Here is a 19,296-nt window from a genome sequence, read left to right on the forward strand (position 1 = left end):
CTCTGTGCATTCAAAATGCTATCAATAAAATGCACCTGTGTTCGTTGTCCACAACATACACCTGCCCATACCATAACCCCACCGCCACCAAGGGCCACTCGATCCACAACGTTGACATCAGCTAACTGCTCACCACATGATGCCATACCGATGTCTGCCATCTGCCCTGAACAGTGAAAACCAGGATTCATCCGTGAAGAGAACATCTGTCCAAAGTGCCACTCCATCGAATGTGAGCATTTGCCCACTGAAGTCAGTTACAACAACGAACAGCAGTCAGGTCGAGACCCCGATGAGGACGACGAGCATGCAGATGAGCTTCCCTGAGACAGTTTGTGCAGAAATTCTTTGGTTATGCAAACCGATTGTTGCAGCAGCTTTCCGGATGGCTGGTCTCAGACAATCTTGGAGGTGAACATGCTGGATGTGGAGGTCCTGGGCTGGTGTGGTTACACGTGGTCTGCGGTTGTGAGGACAGTTGGATGTACTGCCAAATTCTCTGAAATGCCTTTGGTGACGGCTTATGGTAGAGAAATGAACATTCAATTCAAAGGCAATAGCTCTGGTGGTCAGCATGCCAATTGCACGCTCCCTCAAAACTTGCAACATCTGTGGCATTGTGCTGTGTGATTAAACTGCACATTTTGTGCAAAAGTGGCCTTTTATAGTGGCCAGCCTAATGCACACCAGTGCAATAATCATGCTCTCTAATCAGCATCTTGATATGCCACACCTGTGAGGTATTTCAGTGCTCACTACCACAGATTTAGCCAGATTTGTGAACAATATTTGAGAGAAATAGACCTTTTGTGTACATAGAAAAAGTTTTAGATCTTCGAGTTCAGCTCATAAATAACGAGAGCAAAAACAAAAGTGTTGTAGCCTATTTATATTTTTGTTCAGTGTAGTTCCCTTGAACATCACTGTGGGCCTAATTCTCTCTTTTTGATGAATACTTGAAACAAAATCTTTTCTGACTTGAGGCGCGGTGGGGATAGCACCTGCTAGTGTGTGGTGGGTGCGGGAGGAAGTTAACAAAGATATAGGCCAGTAAAGCAGCAGACATTATTAAAACTCTTTTAATGGATCACAAAAAAAATACGAAAGGAAAACATTTGACCTGGACTTTGAGAAGATTTACAATTCCTCTGCTCTCCGCTGCTCTACTGGAGGACTGAACCGAAATGGCACGAGGGTGAGAGTGTGTGCATTTGTGCGCTTTGAGCAAATTTGCATTTTTTGCACACGGTTTGAGTTAATGACAATGTGTGTATCATTTTGTATCTTGAGCCATTGCCTGACTCTTTTGTGATGGTGGGTGGGAGCCAAGGCCTGGCTCCACCGCTCCATGTAGGATCTGGCTCTGTTTACCTAGCCCTGATGGAGTCCAGATGGGCTTCCTATGACTCTCCTCTGCTTTACAGGCTCACAGAGTCTGGACCACTGATCCCAGCAGCCGGGCAGAGCTGGATGGATCAATCTCTGGATGGGCAAGGACGAACACAGATGGTTCCTAACTGAGAGTCAAGAGATGGTTGATGTTCCATCATGGCAAGGTTGGATGTGATTTTGAGTGTGAAGTCCAGCTTGGGATGGAAAGATGATGTGTGCAGACAGTGACAGAAAGCACTGGACCTCATTCCTCTGAGGGCTGAAGTTGTCTTGGTGGAGGACTGGAAGTCTTGGTTAGTTCCATTAATAATGCAAAGGACGCCACTTTGCATGACACACACAGTGCACATTATAACCATATACTGCAACTTCTTTTCACAGACTTTAAAGTGGCATTTTCTTTTTAAGAGTAACTTTTAACTTCTTGTGGGCCAGGTTTCACACTCTTTATGGTTAGCCTCAAAAGGAAACCAGGCCTTCCTCTCCTCCACAGAGAAGACAGGGAGCTTCGGGGAAAAACAAGCCTGTGGGCATAATGCAGAGATGGTCCCCAGCCGCCCTTCTCTCTATGGAAAAGCACTCGTAAGCCCTCAGGGTAATAACTTCCATGTGCAGAGCCCCGATACTCTAAACAAAACTGTAATAACAACATGGAAAAAGATCCATGTTATTGCATTGCACATCATAATCTTCAAAGGCTGACACTTCAGTGTGTCTGAGTGATGCACCTCTGATGACTGCAGAGGCCCTAATGTCAAGTCTGTTTAGATATGTCACCTAAAGCCCATCATCACTCTCTCTCTCCCTCTCGCTCTCTCCTTCTCTCACTCACTCTTACAAACCCACACACATACGTATACACTCGCATAAGCCAACATGTCACAGACACACACAGGCAGAGTACAGTACGAGACACAAAAGATAACTTTTAAAGGGACAACGAGGAGTTTTGGAAAAGCGAAGCGTTTTCACACTACATTTATGAGCCTCCGCGCGCACCGTAAAATTCTTTGACCGGCGCAAGACGGACTCATGTTTTCATTCATCAAGAATTAAAGTCAGAGGTTCAAAGACGTTCAGTTACCGTCGTAGTTCCGACCATTTACGGCCATTCAGCTGCGTTATTCTCATTAAGGAAATGCTGGTCGGCTCGACCAGCATTTCCGCCACCACTAATAATAACAAAATAACGATAGAGACAGAACGATATATTTATCGAAAATGGGCCCATTAACAAGTGTGGGTAGCGGAGATTCATCCACATTAACGTGAGACTTTTTTATAACCGAATAGAAACTCCTCGTTGTCCCTTTAAGCCACTGCAACATTTGAGATAATCAAATATCTCAACATCAAATGAGCACACAAGTATGCTAATTAAAGTCATGCTAAATCAATATTGATACAGGTTATTATAGAAAATGCAGCATACTTTACTGTAGATACAATATCTCTGTAATAGAAGGCACAAACTCAGTGTCAACAAACGTGTAATTACAGGCTGGAAGCTGGAATGGATACAGCAGTGTTATAAAAGATGCAACAAGTGCTTCAGTTGCGGCAGATATGAGAGGGTTTGAAAAACATCCAAATGTAATAATAACACACCCTGACTTTGGTTCTACAAGTCCTCACTTCCACTGAAGCTCTTATTCTGCCTTAGGCTGTGACTGCACCTGTATTGATAACGCATATGTAACACACACACACACACACATACCATTGATGAACTTATAAAATGGTGTAATTGTGTGCACGGAGGAGCAACATCTAAATTAAACACCTACAGTACTGTATGAACATGCATGTGTGTACACAAACAGACCCTTCTTTGGACACTTCTTTGCTCAGTGTGATTTCACCTCACTTGAAGTTGCTGAGGAACCTCGATTTCAGCATGCACAACAAAGACCATGCTGACAGTAATCCAGATTACACTGGCCTGAGCCAGGTCAGTTCGTGCAACTGCCTCCAAACGTACACTGTGGCTTGTCAGCAGGGCGCCTCGCTGCAGTGCAGAATGGTTCTTTCCTTCACTTTCACTCAGAGTTGGAAATTTTCATTTCTGAGAAGGAGAGTTAAATCTCTGGGCTTAACTCGGGCCTGTGAACAATTCCAGCACAGAGCTGATAATAAATGGAGCCCCAGCTTGTATGTGGACCATATGATGGAATTAGAGACAGACAAATTGTGTTTATTGCATTCATGTGGTGACAGGTCTGGCCTGTGTTTGTATGCCTGCTGAATGCATACATGTGCCTGGTGAGTACAAGTGCCACACAACTGCACTGAACTCGATTCATTTGTGGCAAAATGGGGTTTTACAGAAAACATGATGTGAAGTTTTCGATGACAGCTGTGACCTTGTTTGGCCAGTTCAACCCCACGAAGAACCTTAAATGTGGCAGCACTGTCTGCACATGCAGACTTGCATCTCTGTCAAAAGAGTGCTATTTAAGAGCTGTCATTGTTTCAAGAGCAACCAAGAGTAAGAACTGGCATTGGTTGATAGATTGTGGGCTTGGTGGGGGCAACATTACAGATGGGTTTATTAATCTGTAGGGTCCCATCATAACAAAAGACACTTTGTTGTTGTCACTTAATTTTCTTGAACAAATGATGTCACAGTGTCAGACTGCAATTCTGTGTCCAGCCAAACCCACATCTGTGACAGCGTAGCTGGTCTCCCTCATTGCTCCTCTACTCTGTTGCTCCCAAAACACCCTGTTTTCACCAGCTGCCTCCCTCACTACTCGTAAAGTCAGAGTGACAGACAGTCCTAGCTCGAGTCATGCCCCCAGACTGAAGGAAAGAACAAAACCAATAACTGACATTGACCCAGCGTTTCACGATTTAATTGCATACATGAATATTTATATGCATGAGCTTTTAAGCCAGCTGGCAAGAGGAAGCAAGCAGTGCTGAGTTAAACAACACTTTCCATGAGTCCCCTTCATTACTTAACACCACTGTGCTGAGACGTTTACCCAACCTCACTAGATCAGACTGCAGAAGAGATGTGAATGGCTGCCCCCGTGCCCTGGTCCTCATATGAATGACGGATAATAGAACTGCTCTTAATGCTCAACAGTGACATGAGCAAACAATCCCTCAGTCCACAGTAGTGCCTCTCACGTATTTAAATCCTTGTTCAATCCCCCGTCATTCATACTGGTCTTTTTCTCTTTTCTTTCCATTTCCCTTACTCTGCTTCATGTAAAAAAAAAATCATCTGGCATAAATCTGCCCCCAGTTTTTACTTAGGCGATCGTTATTCCAATATATGACAGATGACAAAAATACTGCACCCACCCTCAGCATTATGGCATGAATGTTTTTGCACTAGCAGATATAGACCCCTTGAGGCCACTTCTACTTCTTCTTACATAACTCGCTGCTCGCTGCCTTATTGCTTCGGGAAGATTTGTAAAAAAAAAATAAAAAAAAACACAGAGCGAGTCACTGGACTACTGTAGCTGTGTGGACTCCTGTCCAGGTGCACTCAGTCCCCTTCTGTCTTCAAGGACGACTATATCGCCATCGTTCTCCCAGATAACAATGGAATGATCGGATCTTCCTGAGTGACCAACCTGACTCCAAATTCCATCTGTTGCAGGATAGAGAAGGTATTGTTCCTTTTTAACACTCCAAAACAAACACATTAGACGATCTTCCCACCATAGTCCGTTCTCAAATATGTCGGCTATTCTGTCCTAGGATGAGCAATAAACACAAAAGGCCATTCTCTTTAATTCTGACCTCAACCAGTGGGTCACTCTCCCTATTCTAGATTTACGCTTTCCCTTCCATGCACTATCCCTCTTTTTTTGTCTTCCATCCCAATCCTTCAAATCCTCCCTTCCCCTTTTTCTATCACAACAGCTGAGTGATTTAACACACCCGGATCAAGGTCAAGCAACACCCAGCGTTCACTGGCGACCCCTACGGCCGCTGCAAACGCAAACTCTTGAACAAACACAGCCAAACCGCCTAACCTCAGCAATCAGTGAAGGGGAGAATATGCACATGCAAGAACAACAAATGGTCTTCAACAGATGAAGGCGCCACACACACACACACACACACACACACACACACACACACACACACACACACACACCAAACTCAGAAAACATATGCTCCACTGCTCCACATTTCTGACAGGTAGTAAGCAGTCCATCGAATCCCAAGTGCTGAAACTTGAAAAAGTATTGTTTTTACACCTTACTGAGATCACGTCATGAAGGCATCATATAATAATAAGGACCGTGAATGGAAAAGCTGAGTGAATCATGGCACGTGTCCAGGCTTTCTGATGTGTCAATCAGAAGAGCTTGAATTGGAAAGTGGGGTTCAGTAAGTTCAAACACAAATGAAGACGGATTAAGCCTACTACAAACATACCAAAGTGTCTTTACGGTATATGCAATCTTAGACAAGTATGTATGATATACTGCAAGGTATCTTTCATCAACCATGATGGTGTTCACTTCATGGGTATGATGATATCAGCAAATGTGGTGGCAGAATTCCACAGTGTGTTTTTAAAATGAACACATGCCTCGAGTGGATCATTTGACACTTTATGAAATGATGTCATCAGAGAGAGGTCGAAGCAGGTCACCTCAAAAACAATAGTGGCCCCTTCTACGAGTGACACTGGGTGATAGATAGGGCAATAAATACATAGGAAATATTAATTTGCTGCATCGGTGCAGCGTCTTCCGAGAGAACAGAAGCATTTTTTTATCCGTCCTGACTGCGAGGAACTAAATCTAGGCTTTGTCTGTACATATCCTTAGCCACTGAGAGTAAGAGATTAAACAGCCCACCTTTATGCACTGCGGGAAATGTCCCTAGTTTGAACTCCTAGTCCAGTATACTGCCAGTACAATCTTGCCAACACAAGCTTGAATCTGGCCAATACAAGCCAACAAATTTCCCTTGAGAGTCTAAGTTGGAAAGTGTGACAATGTAGGGACAATAGAAGAACTGTGGCTCCAGAAACAATAGGATAAAAAAAAATGTTTTGGGATTATACACAATGCAGATATATGACTGCAGTGGTGTGGTGGGATCCTGGTGGAGGAATAAGCATTGGGAGAAAGAGAAAGAAAGGGAGAGAAGGAGCGTAGTACATCTGAGTATGTTGGAGGAGTGTGAGCATCAGGCTGAGTGAGGACGAAGTGCAGGGCCGTCATAAATCCACAGACACATCCAGAGATCAGGTATCTCCTGCACCCATATGACATGACATTGACTTCACCTACAGCAGGTCTTACAAAACCCATGACATACATGTATATTTAAGACATAGCATGGCATGTGTCATAATGTGAAGACAGTGAGATAATGTGAATCGGATGATGTGTTTTTAACATTCCTTGTCAGGCCTTGAGCTAGTGTATATGTCCATTAATGCCTTCTTGCTGTGTTTGTGTGTATGCATGTGTTTATGTTGCGATGGTGGCCATGAAGAACCGCCTTAAACGCAAATTGATTTGAAGCCTCGAGATGCTGGAAACAGCCAGCCATAAATATTACAGCAAAATTACATCAAATATCCACCACTGCTGAGGCTCCTTCATCTATTAAAGATGTTTACTTCAAATTATTTACCACATTTTCCTAATTACAGTACAGCTTGTGCATATATAATGGGATAACCAACACAAACTTAACTCTGTTCAAGGTTGTTTGAGAAACAAAAATGTGGAATTTCTTCATCTCCTGTCTGTGTAATATGCTGATGAAAGGCATCATACTTGATGAGGACATGATTGCATAACAAAATTAATCAAGTAAAGAAATAATTAAATACAGGATTTGAGGGTCACACTCGTCTTTTTGAGATGTGCAACAATTTAGAGTTCTGTATTAATAAAGTATCTTCCTGCTGTCATGCAGCATAAGAGCATGTGGCTGAAGGAAGCTACTTGCGCCTCTCATTCTGCCATTTATTTTTTAATGTAAGGTCATGCATAACATCCTCTACTGCCTTATGCCGAGAGGAGCCAAAGGAAATTTTGTTACGTGTATGACAAAAATAATTATTCTTCTTCTTCATCATCTCATCTGTTTTATGAATATATAATCAGAGGCATTTTGAGATGTTAGTGAAGATTTTGGAGGTGGAACTCAAAGATAACTAGAAACTGATGGAGTAATAATCAGGTCCTTACAGACAATGACTGCGTGCTCTTGACTTGAAGGCCTCTCTGTCACGCTGTGTTGTGTTCAAGTGCAGCTTGGGGGTATTGAGGGGGTATGACTGTGCATTTGGCTTTGGAGGAGTTTTCTGTCAGTGATCATGCAGCAGTGAATCCAAAACACAGCATGAGGACATGGTCAGCTCAAACACAGTCAGAGAGGATTCACTGTGTCCCCTGTCACTCGCTGAAACTGATCCAACGCTGTGACAATGGGTGGGGGGGTGAGGGGGGAGCACAATATGCATGCTGAATGTCTACCCTCTTGTGGACAAAAGACATATTGCTCAGTCTCATGTGAACAGAAGGGATTTTCAAAAAGAACAGTCAAAAAAAAAAAAGAAGCTACACATTTAAGTCAAATCCCTCTTTTTGTTAAACAACCATCAGCTGGTTGAGATGCAGGGGCTGAGTTTGTTGTGAATGTGAAGGAATGTGAATTTTCCAGTATTTAATTCTGCCCTCATTGTTCTTGTGAATACAACTGTCAGGGTAATCTTGACTAACCTGAGACAAACCTGTGGTTTGGCTGTTTATGCCAAGCAATATCAAGAAGCTGTAAACGCTGCTGAGCCCTGCAGCCCCTCCAGTAGGCAGCGCAGTCGTGTGCACTGACCCTGCCAACCCTCAGCTGTAGAAAAATCACACTGATATCTCTGTCACTTCAATGTGCTAACTTACGTCTGCCTCTGCTCTCTTTCACACAAACTGTTTTCCTCATTCACCTCTCACTTCCTCTTCCCATCAGTCTAACTGAGAGGTGAGGTTGGCACACAAAGCTACACCAGGGAAAAAAAGGAGACAGGAAAGGAGATTTCTCTGAAACTGATCCTGAACTCTGATAGATCTTTCCAACACAGACTGGGAAAGATTTAGCTCTTTAGAAGCATGCCTGCAGACGGACATATGCTGCTAAGTACATCCTAAAGTTGTATTAAGGTGCAAAAGAGTTTTGGGGGCCTTTGGCACTGTGATTCAACCATGATACTGATCTCAGAGCTATTGCTTACTTAGTGACTCACTATATGGCAGAGTGTTGGCCATTAACCAAAGCTTTCTCCTGGCATGTTCTCCCACTGCCAGGATGCCTTTCATTTGCTTATTCATTGATTAAAACAAATAAGAATTGTTTAACCTCAACGTGCTAAAATGTAGTATTGCAACTTAGACCTAGAGTCAGTGAATATTGCCCTTCCAACTCAAATAAGTAAAAAAAAGTTTTCTTTTTTTGTTTTATTTGAACAGCTGATGCAGGGACCAGTCTGAGATGGAGTGGTCTATACAGATAATACAAGACAGATTTCATTCTAACACCATATTGCAAAGAAGAGTCTTCTGTTTCAGCATCTTGCTTCAATCAGCAGCAGGCCGATTCCAGTCATCAGTCATTAAAGCCGTCTCTCTAAAGACAGATATGCTAGTGTTAGCATTCATCACACAGAGCAACTCGTAATCTCATTCTGTGACATAAATTAACTTATAACTTCTATTAATGCGACAATGTAAAGAAATGCATAGCTTACTGTACTGTTAGTTGAGAGAAACTAAGGATGGAGGAAACATTTTGTATCTAATACTGACAGTATGGATACCTGTTATCCAGTTCCAGTGCTGTGAAGGGGTTTTTTGCAGCGCCCCAAGAGGGAACCAGCTGCCGTCAGATCTCACAGCAACTCCAAGAGCAAAACACATAAATAGCAACAAGAATAATCACCATCACCATCCCCGGTTTGCACCGAATGCGTAGAGCAGCAACACCACGCACAGCGAGAGAGACGTGGGATCTGGGGATCTTTGAGCGAAATCAAAACCAATGCTCTTTTTCCTAGGAAGGTCCCAGGGCGTTTGTTATCTGCCTTCAAACCGGTATGATTGATCAGCTGTGTTACGGACGTTATTGTTGGCTGTGGGAAAGGTTCTTTTCATAGCCCAAGAGATATGCCTTTTATATCACTGTATCCCCATCCACCTGACATTTATGAGCACTATTTGTGTTGATCATTTCATAACAGCGTGTGCAGGTGGAGACCTCACATTCTCCTCACTGAGAGCGCTTTATATCAGCCATAAAGCAATGAAGCCATGCACTGGCTCCAGATCCTACAACACAACCCCCTCCCCACCCTGACCACACCCACACACACACACACACACACACACACACACACACCAAGAATGCCGGCTGTCAATCATTTTAACTGACCCGGCCTCTCAGATCCCACAAACCCAATCATAAGTGATTGTCAGTCGGCAGGTCTATAAAGCCTGGTGTTTACCCCGTCTAGACAGACAGGGGGACTGGCAGCCATTGGCATCTGAGTAGCATATTGCACCCAGCGTAACCACGGATGAGTGCTCCCCTCTCATTTAACATCATAAATCAGCCTCTCACACATAAGCAGCCTTAAAGGGTTGTTGAGGTCTTGAGTGTAATCTGAAAACAATGTGTCAAAGCTCTGCGACTGAATTCCCTTTTGATCAAACGCATTAGTGTACTTGATTCCTGGGGGCTATACTTTACAGTGCAATAAATCATCAACCTTAAAGGTGTTCAGAAGAGAAAGAATTTGATCCCAGGGTCTTAAAATTAGTGTAATCACTCATCTATCAGACGATGTAGCCCAAACTTTGTGCACGATTCTATTTTCGAGTAAATCTGGCGTGAAAGTGGAGTAGTTTTTTTCTGCGTTGGATAATGCAGGTGCGCGAATTATGCGTCACGTTGCTCACAATTCATCAGCCAATGATATCAGGATCCGTCAATAAAACGTCTGAGAAAAAACAGGAACGAGGGGTACCATGGAGGAGACTCGTCCACCACCACCGACACAAAACTCTCCCCCGTCCCTACTCCACTCTTCTCCTCCAGGTCCACCACTGAGCCTAGCTAGCTAAGTTAGCAAGCTATTACGTAGCTAGCCTACTAGCTAACAGTTAGCTACGTTAGCTAAACACACTCATAGACGCACACACACACACACCGAGCAGGACAACATCCAATCAAATTCCTTCAAAACACTGTGTCCCGCCCGGTCCAACCCCAAACATTGAATATCTCGCCCGCTCAATAACGCCAAATCAAATTTGTTTTCCTTACTCGTGTAAACTCTTGCGGAAACTTGTGGAAGGAGGTGGGACAAACAGGACAAACAACCATTTCTTAACACTCTGTGGTTCCCATATAATGTGTCATACATTGTGTTGTTTCTCCAAGTTCATGAGAAAAGCAAGACTTGTCTGGGAGCTGAAGGGAATCTGAAAACCTACGCTGCTCCACACAGAGCAAACACAGCTCGAAGGTGAACAGAGATACATTTTCACTCAAGTTATCTGGGCAAATAAGAATAGTTCTGGCTGTGGGCAAAATGCTCTCCTCTCCAAAAAACAAATATTATTTCCCCTCTTTTACTGGCCAAGCACTGACAGAGACATACTGTACTAGGCCTCTCCTCAGTGTTTCCAGCTGAAAACCTCACTCAAGACCTCAATTCAACATGGCTCACAGTGATGCCTGGAAAAAATTATGCCACCACACTTATTATCATATTAATTACCACAGAGTATTTTTGCTCACCAGGAGGAGAAAGAATCACAAAATAAAGAATCACAAAAATGAAAATGGCGTCTAACCAGAGGTATTTGTTTATGCAGAAGTTAAAAAGGCAAAACATGTAGAGAAACTTCCTTAGACTAGAGAGACAGAAATACACCAACCATTTTCACTACAGGTATTCTTTCTAAGTTAAAAGAGCTCACTGGTCTGCTTGCGATCTCCACTGTCTCAGCTGGTGAATAATATGCAGCTTAAATTCATTAGCAAATGGCTTTATGAGGTACTCTGCAGCCTTAAGTCGGACGACTCAGTCAAAGTTGAAGACAAGTGAGGTCTGATCTGGGCCCTATAATAGAACCAGAGGCCTGGAATGTCTTGTGCAGCCAGCCCTCTACTGTCCTAGCATCTAATTCAGCCTGGGAGAGGCAATTTAAGATTTTACACAGGCTTTATGTTGCTCCTGAAGCCAGACACTGAATGAATCCAGACCTTTGTACTAAATGTCAGTCTGCTGTTGGTTAATTTTTTTTTTTTTTTTCATTGTTTGTGGAGCTGCCCTCATGTCTGGCAGTATTAGACTGCGACTGTTCAACAGCTTAATAAAAATCTTTAAGCACCCTTCACATCTTGGTGTAAGGATTTGCCAGTTGGGACAAAATGATGAGTTACCTGCTGATTTTTGTTACACAAGCTTTTTTTTGCACATTCAGTTGCACACTGCTATAAAATGCACCCAAGTGATAAAGCTCCACTCTGAATCAGTGGCAACATACGGTAACAAGTACCATCCACTTTGAAGCTTTTTATATTTGACTGGATCTAGGAGCCCTCCTCTGGCTACCTGGGAGCCACTTAAGCTCAAAGGATGAAGTCAGGCTTGATAGGGCTGGCCTGGGAAATGGATGTGAAGTCATCGCGTGGTGGTGTGATGGTGTATCAGGCTTTTCAGATGTACGGATAATGGTCCACCACAGGATCTCTGCTTTTGTTTTGTTTGGTTGTCTCATTGGTTTATGATCTCTGTATTGTCATTGTATGTTTCTGCTTTGCAAAAATGAGTTTAATAAAAATGTGTTTGCAAAAATGATGGTGATGGTGTACCACTAAAACATTGCAAATAAATTCTTTATAGCAAGTCACATTGTGTGGGATTTTTTAATTGCTACTCTGGGGGGGGGGGGGCATCCTACAGTATTTCTCACACTAAATAAATTGTAGGGCTGTGACCGCATATTTGGGACATTGCAAAGTCAAATAATGGTAGTAGGTGGAAGGATAACGCTCGACCCAGCTGTGACAAGTCCACTAAACAGAGGGGCTGCTGTTGCTGTGATATGGACTGATAGCGTCTGTCCCGTCTGCAGCCCCTCAACTGGAACCTTTGCCATATCACTGGGAGGAAGTGGACCTGTTATTGTTATGACCTCAAAGGCTTTGGGTGGTCCACACACACACACACACACACACACACACATGGAGAAACAGAGAGAAAGAAACAAGAGACATCTGACACACGCAAATATAACTAAAACACTTTGATATAGCTCACCAAACACCTGCCATTTCCTCAGACGAGTGCACACGTAGCTGCTTGCACTGACCGACTGTAGAAGGGCATGCAGTGCATTCACCCACACTTTCATATACAAATTTAATCTCTGGAACGCATGTTTAAAAATACCTAATGCAAACTGTTTACAGTAAAAACATCTACACAGGCAGGCGTATCCAGTGATGACTAATATGTCCAAAAATGCTATATACACTGACTATACACTAATATGTCTGTAAACACATGAATACATTTGCACATAGAGGCAGACATGCCTCAGTGCAGAGGCTAATAGTTTCCACGGTCATATGGTCCACGGCTGATTTAAGTTGATGTTGGCAGAGATTCATCGTGGCAAAAGTACATCACAGACCTGTCCTAACAACATGTTCAACCTCGCCCAAGATAAGCACAACAGAGCAAATATCCATGCAAAGCTCGACACAAAGCTTTGCACATTAGCACGACAAACCCAAAAAAAAACAAAGGTACTGCTTTTAGCAGGTCTTTTCTCAGCCTTTGGTTACTTGATCCTTTAAGACTTAAAGAGGAACTAAGCAGGATTTCTCCCGTGGCTATGCTACATTTTTACCTTAATTAAAAAGCTCCGGAGTAATTGTGATAGTTAACTACATGACTTGTGACTTGTTACGAGCTAGAACGGAGGCTCTCTGCCTTCTACCTGGCGTCTCTCGGCTGGAAACCAACCTTGCAACATCAGTGTAGTTACTCTGCACACCGCGTAACAAACGCGCTCTGTAACCCGTAATCTTTTGTTTATGATGGTTAAGACTACACAAACACACGCACCGTAACATGTTATGTAACGTTATCCACTCCATTTATTGATTTTTCGCTGGATTCGTTGTAAACAAATGCACATGGACGAGAGGAGCGTAACCAAAACAGCGGAAAAGCGAGATGACTTGTATAGTTCCCCTTTAAGATCAGGTCCAACATCAGGTCCATCGGAGGCCTGGAAGCATTTGTTCAGTCACTTCAGTGACGCACTTAACACCATTGATTTATTCATAGAAAACATAATCCATCAACATCCAGCGGAGTGAAATATTGGTCTACACAGTTACCAAGAGTGAAACTCTGGACCTGAGATGACACAGGTTATCACACATGCAGACAGGAAAACACCCACCCCCAGACAGACTGAAAGAGACAAACTCATATATAGGTTTTAACAAACCTTTACAGCAGTCCCACTCCAATTTTGTCATGGCCTGCACACAAATAACACACACAAACGGACGTGCACATAGACAAATAGTGGCAATCAGTGGGTGGATGTCAGCCCCCAGACAGGAACTGCTCCCAGCCTTTGCAACGCGGCTCATAAATCACTGCACACACTGGGGTAATGATCCATTGAGAAGGAGAGGTGAAACTTGCCTCTAAAATACAGTGGCCCTTTCAAGGACTGTACCACAGCGTTCAGAGCCCTGCCTCCTGTCTGGCGGTTCTGTCATTAGCATGATTATCACTTTGCATGGCTTTGACAAACCTCAACACACAGAAGCAATTCGCAAACACACCAGACCGCACAAAGATTGTAATGGTTCCAGTTCAGCTTCCATGTTGGCTTTGTTTTTCAGTGCTGTACATTTGTTATCTATTATTTATGAGCTAAGTCAAGTTATTTGTGTTTATGGGCAGTTCATTTAGCTCTGTTTTAGGTTCATTTAGCATAATAACATTTCCCAAACCACCGGGGGCAGTATCAGTCGATGCTATACATTTAGCTGGGTTATGTTGTCAACACTGTGTTCTGTGTTAGACAGACCTAGAGGCTTGACAGAGGCATGATCCCAAAATCTGGAGCCTGGTGTTCATGTTCTTCAGATTTCCTCTGTTAATCTCATCAATTATGTATTTACCTGCAATCTACAGGTTATCTGTTTTTCACAGGAGAAGAGCGGTGCATTATACCTGGTAGCAATTTAAGGATTCAGGTTTATTAGTACACCAACCGCTCTGAGGGCTCATCATGAAGTCAGATTCAAAGATTTTGATTAAAGCTTTTGGCAAGAGAGTGAAACATTTAATTCAGCACAGGATCCATTACCGGTGAGGGCATATCAGTACTTGTTTCCAAATTTTTCTGAGACAGAGAGCTGATAGAATATACTGCACTGCATCAACATGTCATCTCAGTTTTTAAAACATGGACAGCCGTTAAAAACCTATAATAAAACCTGGAAATCATTCATAATCAATCATCCAAATCACTACTACTATACCACTGCCCCCTAGTGGCTGGAACTAGTATCACAGACCACCAATGCTGAATATAGTATAGTACTGGACATGACCAGATATGTTCTCCAATGACTCCTCAGCTTTCCAGTTTCTACTGTACAAAGCACTCAGGAGCTCAGGGTGCTGACAGTGTGTACAGCTGCCTGCTGATAACATCCAACAAGTCCTTCACAATAATCCACATGGATTTAGTAAGGTGCACCAAGACAAACAGCAGTCCAATAGTAGAGCAGCTTTGCATTACTTAACCCAAATTATGAAATATCAAAATAAGAAGAGCAAGTTTTAAAGCCATTTCTCTTTGACATGAACTAAAGGGTCATGAAAGGTAAAATCTTGTGTCTAAGTGCTGTGAGTTACATTGACATGTTTAAGATTTTTTTTTTTCAATATGATCCACACACATTTCAACTCCGAGCATGACCCCTTTGTCCTTAGAACTTTTCATTTGGACTGAACCATTCATTAAAATATCATCAAAGTCACAATCTGACCAGGTGCAATATCCAGACAGATACAAACTGATAATTTTGATAAAAAGTCAAATCTGTCTAAACATTTGCACCATTTGTCAGTCATATAATCCATCTTCCTTCCATATGACAAAATAAAGTATGATGATTACAAGTATTTTCTTATTCACGTATATGCACACCGCAAGGTTTACTTGAGATAACTACAGTATGACCTGGACAAATGAGAATATTCACAGGCTTACGTATATGCACAGTTTAAAGAAATGTTGCTCAACAAGCCACTTAGACTAAAACTGTGTATTGGTAGCCTTTTGTAATCCGAAACAGTTTTTTCCAATTCACGCATGTATGTCGCATTTTGAAGTTGGAGGAAAAGTTGAGCATCTGATATTCATAACAGTCAAGATGAATTATAACAATGGGAAACGTGTGTGTCAATATGCAAATTCAGCATTATGTTTTGTAAATAATGTTGAATGAGGTATTGTTCTGAAAGTACATTTATACCCAGCCATTTCTCTACAGTGCTTTCAGATGGAAATCAAGTCAACCAAACTGCTGTTGACAAGACCTTTTCAGAGATTCAATCCCAATCAATCAATTTGCAAGACTTGTTTTGCCAAATCAATTTCATTTGAAGCCATCAAGGGCCCACCAGATTGTATTAGTTTGATAATTCAAGGCTTTGAAGACATGAAAGGATAATCTGAACTGCATGTTGCCCGTCATCATGCAGGCAATCAAACGTTTTTGTGTATAACCTACAACAATAGGTTTTTTCAAACGGGTTGTAAATGGCTGGAATATAAAAATCCATTTAATTCAATTTGAAACTAACCATTACAAAGAACATTAACCCAGCCATAATCCCAATGTGGGCCCAGAGTTTGTGTGTCGTGTCAAGCAAACACATCAAAATATAAAATAATCCTCTCCATCACCCCTGATTCATATGTTCAGTATGTTCCAAACACTACTTCCCCGTTACACTTTTATGTCCTCATAAATTTTAGAAATCTGAAGCTTTGCAGAATATTAAGTAATTTAGGATGAGGCAGTCATTGTTTCTAACATCTGGATCGACATTGGTGAAGTGGATCACTGGTGTCTGTTGACTTTGAAAAGTGCGTATGGACATTTTAATGTCTTTTGACATGATTTCTGCTGTGAACTTGGTTTACCATTTTAATTCATTGAACTACTGTAAGTCCAAAACTGACAACAGCCATAATCCTCCACAAAGTGGGGTAGAAGACTGTTCAGAGCCACTTTTCATGCACGCAGGCCTGAGTGTCTGCAGAAGTGCACAGTACTCTGGATGGATACAGTCCATGTACATGCAGTACATCCATCCATTGTCCGCCGCATTATCCGGAGTCGGGTCGCGGGGGCAGCAGTCGGAGCAGGGATCCCCAGACCTCCCTCTCCCCGAACACTTCCTCCAGCTCTTCCGGGGGGACCCCAAGGCATTCCCAGGCCAGCCGAGTGACATAGTCACTCCAGCGTGTCCTGGGTCTTCCTCGGGGCCTCTTCCCGGTGGGACATGCCTGGAACACCTCACGAGGGAGGCGTCCAGGGGGCATCCTATACAGGTGCCCGAGCCACCTCAGCTGGCTCTTCTCGATGTGGAGGAGCAGCGGCTCTACTCCGAGCTCCTCCCGGGTGACAGAGCTCCTCACCCTATCTCTAAGGGAGCGCCCCGCCACCCTGCGGAGGAAGCTCATTTCGGCCGCTTGTATCCGGGATCCAGTTCTTTCGGTCATGACCCAGAGTTCATGACCATAGGTGAGGGTGGGAACGTAGATCGACCGGTAAATCGAGAGCTTTGCCTTTCGGCTCAGCTCCTTCTTCACCACGACGGACCGATACAATGACCGCATTACTGCGGCCGCCGCACCGATCCGCCTGTCGATCTCGCGCTCCTTCGGGTCGGGGATAGGTCTCTCACTGTCGTTTTGGCCTACGGGCCGAACGGCAGTGCAGAGTACTCGGCCTTCCTTTTTATTCTGTATTTGTGTTTTTTTTTTTACATGCAGTACAAATACAGAATAAAAATTGTTTATTTATGGGTGCTTAAAAAATTCTGCACTTACTGTTTGAGCTTCTGTAGGAGCAGGACCTCTTTCTGCAGCTGATGTCAGCAGCTTGGTCACGCTCTCCTATCAGAGACAAGTGTAGACAAAACAGTTACACACTGAGACACATCAGCGGAAGAATCACTGGCTCAAACAAAGTGTGTGTTGATACACGTTGTGGCGCAGTGGCCTGGTGGGACGCATACAGCTTCATTCTGGGCAATTATGCACTTGGCACTGGTTAGGAGGATGGAGCTGTGAGAGACAGCTGGTTAATCGTAAGAATATAACCTGCCTGTACAACTTCTTGTGTTGATGCTAGCGATGCTCCTCTGCAACAGACAGCTGAGGCAGTGAAGAGCCTCCTACTCCCGTGGCTGTTGTTGTTCTTATGTGTGTTTTTCATGTTTCACATTGAACTATTTTTGCTCCTCTTCTTCGATGGTTCTTTAAAGCAAGGACACTTGATTCACCACATCTGTTACCTCCTTCCAGGCCTTTGATTTACCTGCCCCAGTCCCACCTCTACTAACAGAAGAAAATAAAATATTATATATATAATATTATTATATTATTATATTATTATAATTAATAATAAATATTATTAAAAAGGTGTTAGCTACAAGTTTAATTCCTCCCAGCCAGTAAGTGTCGCACTCACACTCGCCTGCTTTCATCCAACCTTCAATTGTACTGGTTGCCAGGTACGCCTATAGGTAGCGGCTAGTAGCTAAAGCTAAGCTAATGCTAACCATATTTAACGAGCAGCAGCTCTGGTGTTGACAGCAGACTGGAAACACATCTGAATCATTTCACACTAACTCACCCGACAAACCCGCAGCATCACGCCTGCACCGGAAACATTACAGTACTGGCTGACCATTAGATAGCATTAGCATTAGCACGATGCCATTTTCTCCACAGAGCTATCACGATCTGGTCCCTGAGCTTCGCCTCTCGCGACATCAACATACTAAAGCTGTTGGCACAGAGATCATTTCATGCTGACGTTGCCAGCATAACCAGATGTAAATATTTATATTTTGGACCCGTCAAAATTTAGAAAACAATTATTTATATACTATATAAAAAAAAATTTAAAATCAGTAAAATTAATACTATTATGCACCCCTCTAGAAGTTCTGTGGATGTAGGCCTATTGTTTAAAAATGAATTGTTTTGATGAAAAAGTTGCAGGTATAACCTTTAACTCCTCTTCACCTAAAATGACTTTGATCCTCATATCTCTCTTTTTCCTCTCTCTTTTTCATTGTTTGCTTAATGACTTAAGGTGGACAGAATGCACAAACCTCCTTATGGTGGTCATGGTGTCCTTATATGGCTATTGAAGGGTGGGGATCTATGCTAATGGACTCTGTGCACATCCACTACTTCCTGAATTTAAGGCAGCTCCTTTATTTCCTGTCTTACATTATTGGACCATCATTATAACACCTCCTAACCTCGCTGTTAGGAGGTGTTATGACATGTATATTTCTGTAGTCTAAACAAGAGATTACAGGTAAAGGGGCACATTTGTGATGCTGTGCCACCGAGACAACATCTGGGACACCGGGCCGGTGGCACTGATCTTACAAGGTTGGTTTTCAGCCAAGAGACGCTAGGTGGAAGGAGAGCCTCCATTCTCCCTGTAACAAGTAACAAGTCATTTATTTAACCATCACAATTATTCCAAAGCTGTTTAATTAAGGTAAAAATGTAGAGTAGTTAAGCTAGAAATCCTGCATAGTTCCTCTTTAAATTTTAT

The 19,296-nt window shown here is 42.9% G+C and overlaps 1 protein-coding gene across 1 annotated transcript in view; it reads right to left on the minus strand.

Annotated features, from left to right (window-relative positions):
- The window catches only part of znf469 (zinc finger protein 469), a 181,395-nt gene extending 163,813 nt beyond the window's left edge, over positions 1 to 17,582 (minus strand). The window contains exon 1 of the mRNA XM_085779576.1: positions 17,547 to 17,582. The gene's annotated coding sequence lies outside the window, so the exon portion shown is untranslated. The remainder of the gene's footprint in view (positions 1 to 17,546) is intronic.
- Positions 17,583 to 19,296: the final 1,714 nt, after the last annotated feature.

Source organism: Trachurus japonicus, chromosome 6 (assembly GCF_045865225.1).
Source record: "Trachurus japonicus isolate A0001 chromosome 6, Traja_1.0".
In the NCBI taxonomy this organism is placed as follows: Eukaryota; Metazoa; Chordata; class Actinopteri; order Carangiformes; family Carangidae; genus Trachurus; species Trachurus japonicus.